The sequence below is a fragment of the Microcaecilia unicolor genome, chromosome 1 (assembly GCF_901765095.1).
Source record: "Microcaecilia unicolor chromosome 1, aMicUni1.1, whole genome shotgun sequence".
Classification (NCBI taxonomy): domain Eukaryota; kingdom Metazoa; phylum Chordata; class Amphibia; order Gymnophiona; family Siphonopidae; genus Microcaecilia; species Microcaecilia unicolor.
The window spans coordinates 240,170,290-240,183,216 of NC_044031.1; the positions used below are offsets into that span (position 1 = coordinate 240,170,290).

At 42.7% G+C, this 12,927-nt stretch overlaps 1 protein-coding gene across 1 annotated transcript in view; it reads left to right on the forward strand.

The window, feature by feature from the left end:
- The window catches only part of AHRR (aryl-hydrocarbon receptor repressor), a 392,606-nt gene that overhangs the window by 299,971 nt on the left and 79,708 nt on the right, over positions 1–12,927 (forward strand). The gene's annotated exons all lie outside the window — the stretch shown is intronic.

Here is a 12,927-nt window from a genome sequence, read left to right on the forward strand (position 1 = left end):
ATGAGATGGGAAGGAGAAGAGAGCTATAGATAGTGATAGAAAGTAAGCCTCTCCTTAGGGGTTGCAGATCAAGGGGCCCTGCACGACTTTTACCAGTTATAGAAAGAGGTAGTGCATGGATAAAAGGCCTGAGGTCTCATCAAATCTGTGGTGTAGAGGATGGGACAAAGCAGCAGCATCAGATGCACAGTATAGGGGAAAGGCCAGGAAGTGTCAGCCATGCAGTATCTGATGTGAGGCGGAGGAGGGAAAGAAGAGAGTGTTTATTTAGATCCTAGAGGGAAAGGAAGGGATCTATAGGAATGGATAGGGGAGGATGCTTGGCAGTGTTGCAGAGAGAAGAGAAAGCGTGATGACTAGGGTTGGAGGAAAGAATGTTGGGATCAGTTGGTAAGAGTGCTGATGGAGTCTGGAGGAGGGACCGGTATCCGAGGACCTATCTCTCTTTCCTCCCCCACACTCTTCAGTCTCATCAGTCTCAGGGCTTCACTCCGCTCAATTCACTGTTCTTCAATCTTTCAATCTTGGGGGCCAATCACTCTAGCTGATTCATGAGAAATTGTAGGAAGACCTTGCAAGACCGGGAGACTCACCACTCACACAGTTTGGGGCACCAGCTAGCTCATCGCAGGTCAGAGGGAACCCGAGGGCCACAAAAAAATGCATCAGACAACATTTCTTTTTCCACACCTTATCAAGGTCTTAGTCCTTCTGATTTACTGAACTGGGCGCAGGCTGTGGCTGGTTAAAATCTGGAAGGCCGTAGGGTTTTGAGCAGGATTTATTGCTCTTATTTTCTGATCTCTTCTCTTTACCAGTCTGGGAGTAAAAGAATTCCCCTCTCACTCAAAGAAAAAAAAAAACTCTATTCCAGAGATTTATGCAAACTTTACTAAACTTCTGCAACAAGCAGTTCATTTCTTCCTTGAAGCAAACAGTCAATTTATAATCCAACTCGATATCAAATTCCAAACTATAATCCATAGCAAATGAAGGATATGGTCAGGGCTGCTTTAACCACCTATGGGCAAACTTTTATGGATGCCCCCTCCCCCAGGCCAGCAGCACAGCTTCCTTAGTCCCCTGCCAGTCAGGCTGCTTCCTGCTGAAACAAATTGGCATAAAGGAGCGTCTCTGCTGTCTAGGTACACTGCTGATGACTCTGCTAGTTCTGCATCTTAGAAATAGGAATTTCTTGTCAGAAGAGGCAGTACTGACAGAACTAGCAGCTGTGCAGCCTAGACAGCAGTTCCACTCCACTACTGCTTTTTGCTGGAAGCAGTGGGGCTGACAGGGTTAATGCTGGAAAAAGGAGGAGATGGGAACAAAATTTATTTGCTGGAACCAGTGAGGCAGTGGGAATGGAGGAGTAGCCTAATGGTTAGTGCAATGAGCTGAGATCCTGGGGACTGGGCTCAATTCTCCCTGCAGCTCCTTGTGACCATTGGCAAGTCATAACCCTCCATTGCCCCAGGTACAAAAACTTAGATTGTGAGCCCTCTTGGGACAGAGGAATTTCATGCATAGAATGTGTACAGCACTGCATACATCTAGTAGCGCTATAGAAATGATTAGTTGTATAGTATAGTGAAAGGGGAAAGATGGGGATACGGAGGTAATGCTGGAAAAGGAGGCAGATGAGAACATGGGGTAACAGGGGAGTAATTCTGGAAAAAGGGGAATGTGGGGTCAAGGAGGTAATGCTGAAAAGGGGGTAGATGGGAGGATGAAGCTGTTGGAGCAGGAAAATGGAGGAGAGGAAAGATACTGGACCATAGTGCAGAGATGCCAAAGGTGACCCATCCCAAAGAGTGAAATTGAAGGCCAATGAGTGAGATGTTTATCCTGGTGCATTTGAGGTATACATTTGGCACAGTGGTGAAGGTACTGAGGCTTGAGGAAGGGCTGCTGGCTACTTTTATTGATAAATAATGGCTTCACATGAAACTAAAAATGGATTTCTGTATCTTAGCATGTTGCATATTTTAAACTCAATTATTTCAAGCAGTTACGAACTCTAAACAACAAACACATCTATGGAAACAATTCAACTATATTTTTAAAGACCCCTCAAGAGACATGGGACTCATTTTCAAAGCACTTAGACTTACAAAGTTCCATAGGTTACTATCAGGCTCATTTTCAAAAGAGATAGACGTCCAAAAAGTGACATAAGTCAGCATTTGGACGTTTATCTCACAGAAACGTCCAAATCTGATATTATAACAAACTAAAATTATATTAAAGTTTATGTAATGTCAGTAACACCAACACACAATCCCTCTACCGTAAAACACTATGCACAAATTTGTGCAGAAATGCACTCAGATACCAATAACAGCACTACCTCCCAGGACTCAAAGAGGAACAAACTTAGAAATGAATAGGTAGCACTGTAAATATTACACCAGGCCCTAAAAATCCAATAGACTACCTAGTAAAGAAAAAAAAATGAACATGACTGCTACAGATCTCTACACAGAAACTGCATGCTAGCAGAATACTGTACCTTGGTCGCAAGCACAAAATACAGACAAAACCTCAATAAATATACAGGGCCGGTCTTAGCAACTGTGGGGCCCTGTGCAGACCAGTTCGCTGGGCCCCCACCCCCCAGTCCCACCAGCCCCACCCCTTGTTGACAAGATATGTTTTAAACACGTTCTTTTATTTCAATTAAAGACAAATCAAGCAAAACTTGTATACAAAAACCTTTGCGGAAACCAGAAACAGGAAATTGCATCATAGAAAGGCGGCACAGTGCACGTTGAGAGAGAAGGGAAGGCTTAAAGGTTAGAGGCGAGCCTGCTTTCTCACTGCCGCTGCTGCAACTTTTTAAACGCAGGGCGGCTGGAAGGAAAGCAGCTGAGGATCAATGGCAGGGAGCGACAGGAAGCGCCACGGGGCCCCTGGAGGCGCGAGGCCCTGTGTGACCGCTCCTGTCGCCCCTGCCTAAGACCGGCCCTGCAAATATAAAACAAGGGACCACACATCAGTAGTAGAAATATGAAGGCAAGAAACTGAACTGGAACATTAAGAAATCAGATTCTGCATATACAGGAAATAGAAACCCAAATGGAAGACATCAGAGTTATACATTTTCAAAAACTGACATATTCCAATTAACTTGAAATTCAAAATAAAATATCTTTTTCTACCTTTGTTGTCTGAACAATTTATTTTTCCATTTACTTTGGTCACACTATCTCTTTACTGTTTTTCTGTGTTTCTTCTGTCTTTGCAGGGTCTCCTGGCCATCTAACATTTCTTCTCTCTCCATATTCAGCGCTGGCCGGTTACATTTACAACAGCCAAAGATATTCCTACTATTTGGGCAGCCCGATTTGGCTGCCAAATTTAGCTGGCGATGCACTGAATATATGTGGATAGCCAGTTATATCACACAATATAGTCGATTAGCCGCTATGCACTGACCACAAATATTCAACGCGAGATAACCAGTTATCTCCTGTTGAATATTCGTGAATAGCCGGTTAGGAACTGTTCCTGGCTGCAAAGGTTAGGACACTAACAGGCTCATTTTCGAAAGAGATGAACGTCCAAAAAGTGACATAAATTGGCACTTAGACGTCCATCTCTCAGAGACGTCCAAATCAGTATAATCGAAACCCGATTTTGGACGTCTTTATCGGAAGTCTGTCGCAAGGACGTCCAAATCTCAAGGGGGCATACTGGAGGCATGGACGAGGCAGGAGTTTGGCGTTCCTAAGACTTGGACGTCTTTGAGCCATAATGGGAAAAAAGCAAAGACATCCAGCACTAAAACTTGGACGTTTTCACCCAGACCTGTTTTTATTACGAATATGGCACAAAAAGGTGCCCAAAATGACCAGATGATCACTGGAGGAAATCAGGGATGACCTCCCCTTACTCCCCCAGTGGTCACTAACCCCCTCCCACCCTCAGAAAACATCATTAAAAATATTACTTGCCAGTTTCTATGCCAGCCTCAGATGTCATACTCAGGTCTATAACAGCGCATGCAGGTCCCTGGAGCAGCTTTAGTGGGTGCATTGCACTTCAGACAGGTTGACCCAGGCCAATACCCCCCTACCTGTTACATTTCTGGAGGAAACAGCAGCCCCCCCCCCCCCAAATTGTCCATAGTACCTGAAGATTGGAGGGTGGCCAATGTGACGCCAATTTTTTAAAAGGGTTCTAGGGATGATCTGGGAAATTACAGACCAGTAAGCCTGACGTCGGTGCCTGGCAAGATAGTGGAAACTATTATAAAGAATAAAATTACAGAACACATAGACAAACATGGATTAATGGGACAGAGTCAGCATGGGTTCAGCCGAGGGAAGTCTTGCCTCGCCAATTTGCTTCATTTCTTTGAAGGTGTGAATAAACATGTAGATAAAGGTAAGCCGGTTGATGTGGTGTATCTAGATTTTCGGAAAGCTTTTGATAAAGTTCCTCATGAGAGACTCCTGAGAAAAATAAAAAGTCATGGCATAGGAGGCAAGGTTCTGGTGTGGATTAGGAATTGGTTATTGTACAGAAAAAAGAGGGTAGGGTTAAATGGACATTTTTTTCATTGGAGGAAGGTGGAGTGCTGCAGGGATCTGTACTGGGACTGGTACTATTTAACATATTTATAAATGATATGGAAATCAGAACGCCAAGTGAGGTGATCAGATTTGCAGATGATACAAAACTATTCAAGGTTGTTAAAACATGTTTGGACTGTGAAATATTACAGGAAGATCTTAGGGAATTGGAAGACTGGGCATCCAAATGGCAAATGAAATTTAATATAGACAAATGCAAAGTGATGCACATTGGAAAAAATAATCTGAATCATAGTTACCTGATGCTAGGGTCCACATTGGGGGTCAGCGCCCAAGAAAAAGATCTGGGTGTCATTGTAGATAATACACTGAAATCTTCTGCTCAGTGTATGGTGGCGGCCAAAAAGCAAACAGGATGCTAGGAATTATTAGGAAAAGTATGGTGAATAAGACCGAAAATACTATAATGCCTTTGTATCGCTCCATGTGTCTGCACCTTGAGTATTACATTCAGTTCTGGTCGCCATATTTCAAAAACAATATAGTGGAATTAGTAAAGGTTCAAAGAAGAGCGACTAAAATGATAAAGGGGATGGAACTCCTCTCATATGAGCAAAGGCTAAAGAGGTTAGGGCTCTTCAGCATGGAAAAGAGACGGATGTGGGGAGATATGATTGAGGTCTATAAAATCCTGAGTAGTGTAGAACAAGTAGAAGTAAATCGATTTTTTACTCGTTCCAAAAGTACAAAGAGTAGGGGACACTTGAGGAAGTTACATGGAAATACTTTAAAAACAAATAAGAGGAAATATTTTTTTAGTCAATGAATAGTTATGCTCTGAAACTCTTTGCCGGAGGATGTGGTAACAGCGGATAGTGTATCTGCGTTTAAAAAAGGTTTAGACAAATTCTTGGACGAAAAGTCCATAGTCTGCTATTGAGACAGACGTGGGAAGCAACTGTTTGCCCTGGGATTTGTAGTATGGAGTGTTGCCTCAATTTGGTTTTCTGCCACTGTTTCTGAGTGGTTATTCATCCACAAACTGGTTCTCAATAAAGACAAAACTGTGAGTTGTTGGTTTACAGGAGGTCTCTCAATTCTGTCAGACTCGCTTCGGCTGTTTGGTTCCACTTTTCAACTAGTTGATTCATTCATATATCTTGGGGTCATCCTTGATTCACAGATATCTTTCACTTCTAAGATCTCAAATGTATGCAAAACAGGTTTCTTCATACTTTGTCAACTATGTGCAATTTACCACTGTTTCAGTTCTGAAATCTTTCATTCTTTACTTCTTGCTCTACTTATTACCAGACTGGATTATTGCAAAATATCATCCATCTAGGTTGTACTCAAGCTTCCATTTAAAAAAAAACTACAGTCTGTGCAGAATACAGCATTTGTTTATTATGGCATGCCCATCATTTTTAACTTGTATCACCATTATTACAAAAATATCATTGACTTCCGATTTCACAACATATTCTCTACAAACTATTGGTTCTTACCTTCAAATCCTATAGGGTCGACTTATCTTATTACCTTTCATCCCTTACTATACCTTACTCATCTGTCCATCTTCTCCGTTCAATATATGACCACCGTTTCTTTATACCCAGTCCTAAACTTGTTTGTCTCGACTCCACTCACCACGATGCTTTTTTTTTTTGCTGCCCCTTATCACTGGAATTCCCTCCCGTTAGACATCTGCCTGAATCTTCATTCAATAACTTTAAATCAAAATTGAAGGCTTGGTTGTTTACTAATGCTTGAACTTACCTTGAGTGACACCTACTGTCACTCTTTTCCCCCTCTCAATTTAGTCTCTTCCTTATATCCTTGTTTTTAAATCCTTTTAAACAGCTGAATACTGCTAGTCAGTCATGGCGGTATAGCAAATCTCAATAAACTATAACTATAGTTGGGTGATCAAATATGCTATTTCAATTTCTGGTCTTAAAAGACCGATTATGGAAGGAAACTTTTTTGAGTGTAGTATCTGATTGGATAGTTGCTTTTTCCTTACTAATTTGGGAGCTCTTTTCCTTATCTAAATTTTTTTAGTAATCTGCCTTGACTTGAACTGCAGATACGGTGGTCTAGCAACACTTGAATAAATGATAAACGATAACTGATCTGGCATTCATGTTTTTAAAAAAAAACTTGTAATTAATTTTGTGCTCCTTTTACTAAGGCATGCTAACACATTTAGGGCCAGATTCTATATATGGCACTTAAATAATCCGCTCGGAAAACATTTCTGCCTAGGTGTATTCTATAAAATTTAGGCACAGTATATAGAATACACTTAGTTGATATCCCAGGGTCTAAAATAAGCACCTCCATTTACACCAAGGATAATGTGGCGTAAATCCCTGCACATAGATTTGCACAAACTGGGCCATATTCTATAGCAACATGTGTAAATTTGGGAATGCCCACAAAACACTCATTTCCCTGCCCATGGCCATGCCCCTTTTGAACTGCATGCTTTAGAATTTAGGCGCAGTTCATTACAGAATATGCTTAGTGAGTTATGCATGCAAATTCTAATTATTTCCAATTAGTGCTCATTATTGCTTGTTAAGTGCTGTTAAAAATACTGATTGGCTGTTAAGCCAATTAAGTTACACACATTGTTGTGAAATACACTTAGATTTCACAAAATATAGAATCCAGCAGTTAGCGCGCGCTAAATGATAAGACACCCATAGTAATATAATGAGTGTCTTATTATTTAACACATGCTAATCATTAGCGTGTGCTAAATCTGATAGAATGCCTTAGTAAAAGAGCCCCTTTATGCTGTAATTTTACTATTTGTGTGTTTTATGTATGCTATATTATTATGGATGTTAATATGTGATCTACTTAGGATTGCAAAGATAGACAGAATACAAATACAAATAAGTAAATGAATAAGGATAAGTAGGAGCCTTTGCAAGTATGGTACTTGTAGGACTATTCCTCACGTCAGAATACCCATGAGCTCTGTTCCATCTTTCACCAAATTTGAATTTGCTACTGTTTGTTCAGTTTATATGAATGCCCAAAATAAGAATCAGAGTAATGGGTTTATCACCATTCTCATCACAAACACTAGCTCTGTGGGTGTTTCTCCTCCTTGGCAGCAGTGGTGGCAAGTAAGAGGGAGATTGTCATTAGTGAACTGGGATTGAGTTCAGCTTTCTCAATATCAGGGGTGCTTGAGTCCTCACAGCATCCATGGAGCTGATGCCTGTGGTGCTGTCAGTTCAAGAGAGTAATCCAGGTACAGGCAGAGTCAGTAGGCAGGTAGCAGACACGAGAGTAATCCAGGTACAGGCAGAGTCAGTAGGCAGGCAGCAGACACAAGAGTAATCCAGGTACAGGCAAGGTCAGTAGGCAGGCAGCAGACACAAGAGTAATCCAGGTGCAGGCAGCAGACACGAGAGTAATCCAGGTACAGGCAGAGTCAGTAATGAAGAACAAAGTAAAGGAGAAGCACACTATTGAGTAAGTAACACCTACCAAAGTAGAAGCCGAAGCAACGAGTCTAGGGAGAGCTCAGCTGATAAAGTGCTGGCGTCTAACATCAGCAGGGAGAAGGGGCACAGCCATAGGACAAGAGCAGGGAAAGGAGGAACCGGAAGACCAATAGGAGAGAAGCAAGGGAAGCCAGGCAGAGGAAGAGCAGACCCAGGTAGGTGGAAGCAAAGCAATCAAGGAGCCTGCAGCCAGAGAAGAACCACACACACATGGCTCAGGGCTGTGCCAGTCAAGTGTGCGTGTCAACGGGACCCTGCACAGCCCGAGGACGCTGCTTACGTTGAGGTAGGTGACATGACAGGTGCTCAGAAACCTAGAAAGTGACTATGGGGAGATGATATAAAGTATTACCCTTACAGTGGCACTTGGTAGCTGATCAGAAAGCAGTGCTAGAAGTAGTTCTAGGGAGTGCTGCATCCTGCTCTGTCAGCCCCAGGAGTAGTGGTGATCAGACATCCCACAACAGGGTCTGCAGCAAAATGCCAAAAATACAGCAGGCCATGTAGATGGTCTCTGATAAGATCTGAAAGGCAAAAAGAAAGGATAGGATCTTGTAGAGAGAGATTTTTTAAAGAAAAGGATAACATGATAATCAGGTAAGAAAAAATGAAAAGTTTAAATATTATTATAAGCTCCCCTTAATGATTTCACTGCATCTCTGCTGTTCAAAGATTATTTTTAACTTGACTCCCATATGCCATTTCTTTGTACTTGTAAAGTCTTAGATGGGCTTTACAGTGAAGCTGAAAAAAAAAAGTAAGACCCTTGAAGACTGATCTTCAGGCTGTTTAATTGGTCGGATTTGTAATTTCTCTTTGAAGAGTTGGATGTCTTGGCCAGGAAAAACATAGCCTATTTTTTCTTTCTTTTTGAAGGGAACTGATTTCACACAACAGTCATTTGATACATCTGGTGATGTAAATTTGGAACTGTTTTAAATCTTGGTATCTGTGCCATGTGTTTGGGTTTTGGATTGTTTTAAAAGGCATGTGTTCAACTTCATTGCGTGCCTGGGATTTGGAAAATACGTGGAGGTTGAGTATTTAAAAAGGAATCTATCATTCATGACAGAAAACACAGACTAGAAATGGAAAAATGTGACTTTAAATGGAGGACTTTTTTTAATTTAGATTTGGGCTGGCTTTTTTTTCCTGCTTACTGCACACAGCAAACATTGAATTGTTCTCTTCCAAGTAATGGCATGTTCTGTGGAACACAGAGAGGACATTTTTGATATGACATCCAAATGATGAAAAAAAATGTTTGTCAGAAAACGTGAAAAAAGAAACCAAAGTCCATAATGGAAGAGGTAAATAAACATTTTCCGATATTTGTAAATACACTAAAACAATGTTTAAAAAAAGACGCACTGAAAACATCATGGATGTTTTGAGATAAACATCTCTGCCAATTGGAAATACAGTACACAAACCATGCAATAGTGGTAGCGGTCCCCGCATTGAGAAAACGTCCAGCGCAATAGCAGGACGTGCCTTCCATATGCAAAATGTTCATACATATACCTCTGCACATGGAGGAATGCTTCTCATTGTGGACAGCAATGTCACTGCACAGGAAGCCCAATTTCTCCATGCAGGAGTCTGAGCTCCTGGTTCGATATTTAAGCGCTACCATCTGCCACCCCACAATGTCTCTATGAGTGCATGGAGAACCATCAGGAGCAGCCTGGAATGGTACGTGTGAAGCAGTGCCCTCCAGGATTACATCACCACTCATCTTCAAACACCATACATAGGCAGGGACAGATACAGTGAGTTCTTTTTTTTTTTCAATAAATTATATTGATTTTTCATAATAAAGAACAACAAAACATTGATGAAATCAGAATGTCCAGAATATCCAATGGCAAGTAATTGTGGGACCCCTTCTACTTACTATTAAATTCTGAAATAAGGGACTGCACATTTCTGGATCCCTGAACCCCACCCCCCACCCCAGCCCAGCATGCTGCCCAACACCTACATACTGATGGGAACATTGGCAGCAACTCACAAAAGTATATGAAGCCACCCAAAGACATATCTGCTTTACTCACTGCCTATCCCCACCTTTCATCAACAGTGCACATGCTCCACAGCAAGGCCACCATGCCATCCCCAGTCCCTATGGCCACCTCAGCTCACGCAGCACTTGTGCCTACAGTATGTAGTGCATACCCATCCCCTCAGCCTGCCCCACAATCTGGCTGTTACTATCTGCCACAGGTTATGTGAGGAGCATTGCATTGCATTGCACGTCATTAAAATAATTATGTATGTGAAGCCAAGAAGCCCCATCACCTGAACCCTGTCTCCACCAACTTGTGTTTTGCAGACAATTTGGTGTACACTGGGACCTTGAGGCACTCAGGCACCTATACAGGTGAATATGGCGGGAAGACCCGGGCATCATCAGCACATGAGGGAGAGCCTCAGGGCCCAACATAAGTACCATCAACAATGCACCCCTATAACAGCTCTGTCCTGAATCAAGGCCTGAATATGCAGCTACCCTCATTACAATGTTCCCACAACCCCCATATCTGCTGGAATGTGTTGCATCCAACACCAAACCTATGAGATGACATGGAAATGAAGGGGGAAGGGATGTTGGACAGTACCCTCCTGTGACCAATAGAAAAGTGGGCAGCATATCACACACACCTGTCTAGCACATTGCACCAGCTATATCAAGGTAAATAAAACAGTAACCAGAAAGACCCACAGTGGGAATCAAACTCACATCCCCTGCACTGAGCGTCTACAGCCGTAACCCCTACGCCGTACACATACCTGACAAAGGTGGGTTCAAGGAGGATAGTACACTGACCACAGAGGGCTATGAGAGTACAAGTTGCCACCCAAACAGATGACCTCTCATGTCCAAGAACCACACACTGATTGTATATACCATTGTGAGGTTCAAAGTTAGGTATACTGTCCTGTGAAATATTCCTCAAGGCCAAAGCTGGGGGCCCTTAAAACCTCTACATGATAGTGGGACACAAACCTCTCCTTTGGGAAACTACCATCTATGCGTACTCCCCCCCCCCCCCCCCCCCCCCCACACACACACATACACACACACACACACACTCCCTCCAGGAGCATGCCATGGGGTGATGTGCAGCCACTGGCATCAGAGGATCCCAAGCCAGATAGCATGTTTACATCACAGATAGATGCTCTTAAACTTAGGTTTTCCACCTTGCAGTATGTAAACTGCCTTTCCTATGGGGATCCCAGCAGAGGTGGCTGAAAGGATGGGAGGATCAAACAGGGTCTCTGCCATCTCCCAGCCAGCTGTAAGCCACACACACCCACATTTCTGACATGAGCTGTAACAATGGCCCCATCCATGCAACAATGCAGTGGCATACTACCTCCCAGTCAGTACCGTCCTCCAACAGGGCCAGGACCCATCTTTCATGACTGTAGGGAGACAGTTCTCTCATGGGGACAAACAGCTATCATATCATTGGCTCTGGGATTCCCTGCTATGTCATCTCATTAGTGCCACAGATCATAGATGACACTTAGGTAACAACCAACAACCCTCAGCTGTAGCTGTCCCTGTCCCTGCCTACTGATAGCCAGCTGAATCAGTATGCAAGCCATGTAGGATGTGTTGACCTATATTGCATACGTTTTAAAAACACAGGTCACCCTCCAGCTGGCACCCAGCCTGCCCCAGAACAGCCTACCTGTTTTGTATATTTGTGTTGTAGACAAGGACCAGCAGGTCATAATAATGTTATAACTCACAACTAGTGCCTGTTAAATGGAATTTAAAAATATGCAATTGTTTTCTATACAGTGTTTTCTCTATTTGTGTTGTAGACAAGATCCAGCAGGTCATAATAATGTTCGTAACTCTGGCACCCATTACCCTCTAGAAAAGCTATCACAATGTCCAAGCTTTTTAATGCCGCAGCAAATGTCACAGTGGGTCTTGCTTCATGCTCACTGCCAACTTCCACCCTCGTTGGTTCATCATCTCTGTCTCCAGTATCCGCAGCCACAGACTGCAACTCTGAGCAAATGTCATCATCATTTATATCAGCAGATGTCTGCAGGTCATCATCAACTGCCACATAGCGGTCAAACTCCTCAGCAGTCATTCCAGCTGGGAGATCAACAGCAGATGCAGGATTTTCATCATAGCATTCTTTCATAAAGCTAGCCCGTCTGTAGCAGCTGGCAGTTGTACTCTGGGTACAATGACACCAAGCCTCCTTCTGCATGTGTAGTGAGTACAGTAGGCTAAGCTTGCAAGCCATCTCGGCAGCAACCTTGCCAATGTTTTCATTATTGTCCATTGTGCTCATCAAATGATGCAGCATCAGCACTCTGTAAGGCTTCTTGAAACTGGCTACGATACCCTAATTCAGTGGTTCCCAAACCTGGTCCTAGAGGCACCCCAGCCAGTCAGGTTTTTGGGATATCCACAATGAATATTCATGAGAGATATTTGCATGCAGTGGAGGCAGTACGTGTAAATATTTCTCATGAATATTCATTGTGGATATCCCAAAAACCTGAATGGCTGGGGTGCCTCCAGGATCAGGTTTGGGAACCACTGCCCTAATCCATTGGCTGAATTTGTGTTGGGTGGTAGGATACAAGCTTAATGTCTAACGTCATCGCTGTGTGCTGCACAGTTGTTGCACAGCATTAGAATGTCACGTTTCTGCCTGTGTATTATGTTATCCAATTTTTTTAACCATTGTAACCACATTTCTCGGATCATCCAAGTATTTTTTGTTTGCCTCATAAGTCACTGGAAGCTGTTTAATGTTCTTGAAGCAATGTGGCTGTTTACTTTTCTCAACTGTCAGTGGCGCCAACTTTTCACTTCCATCTAT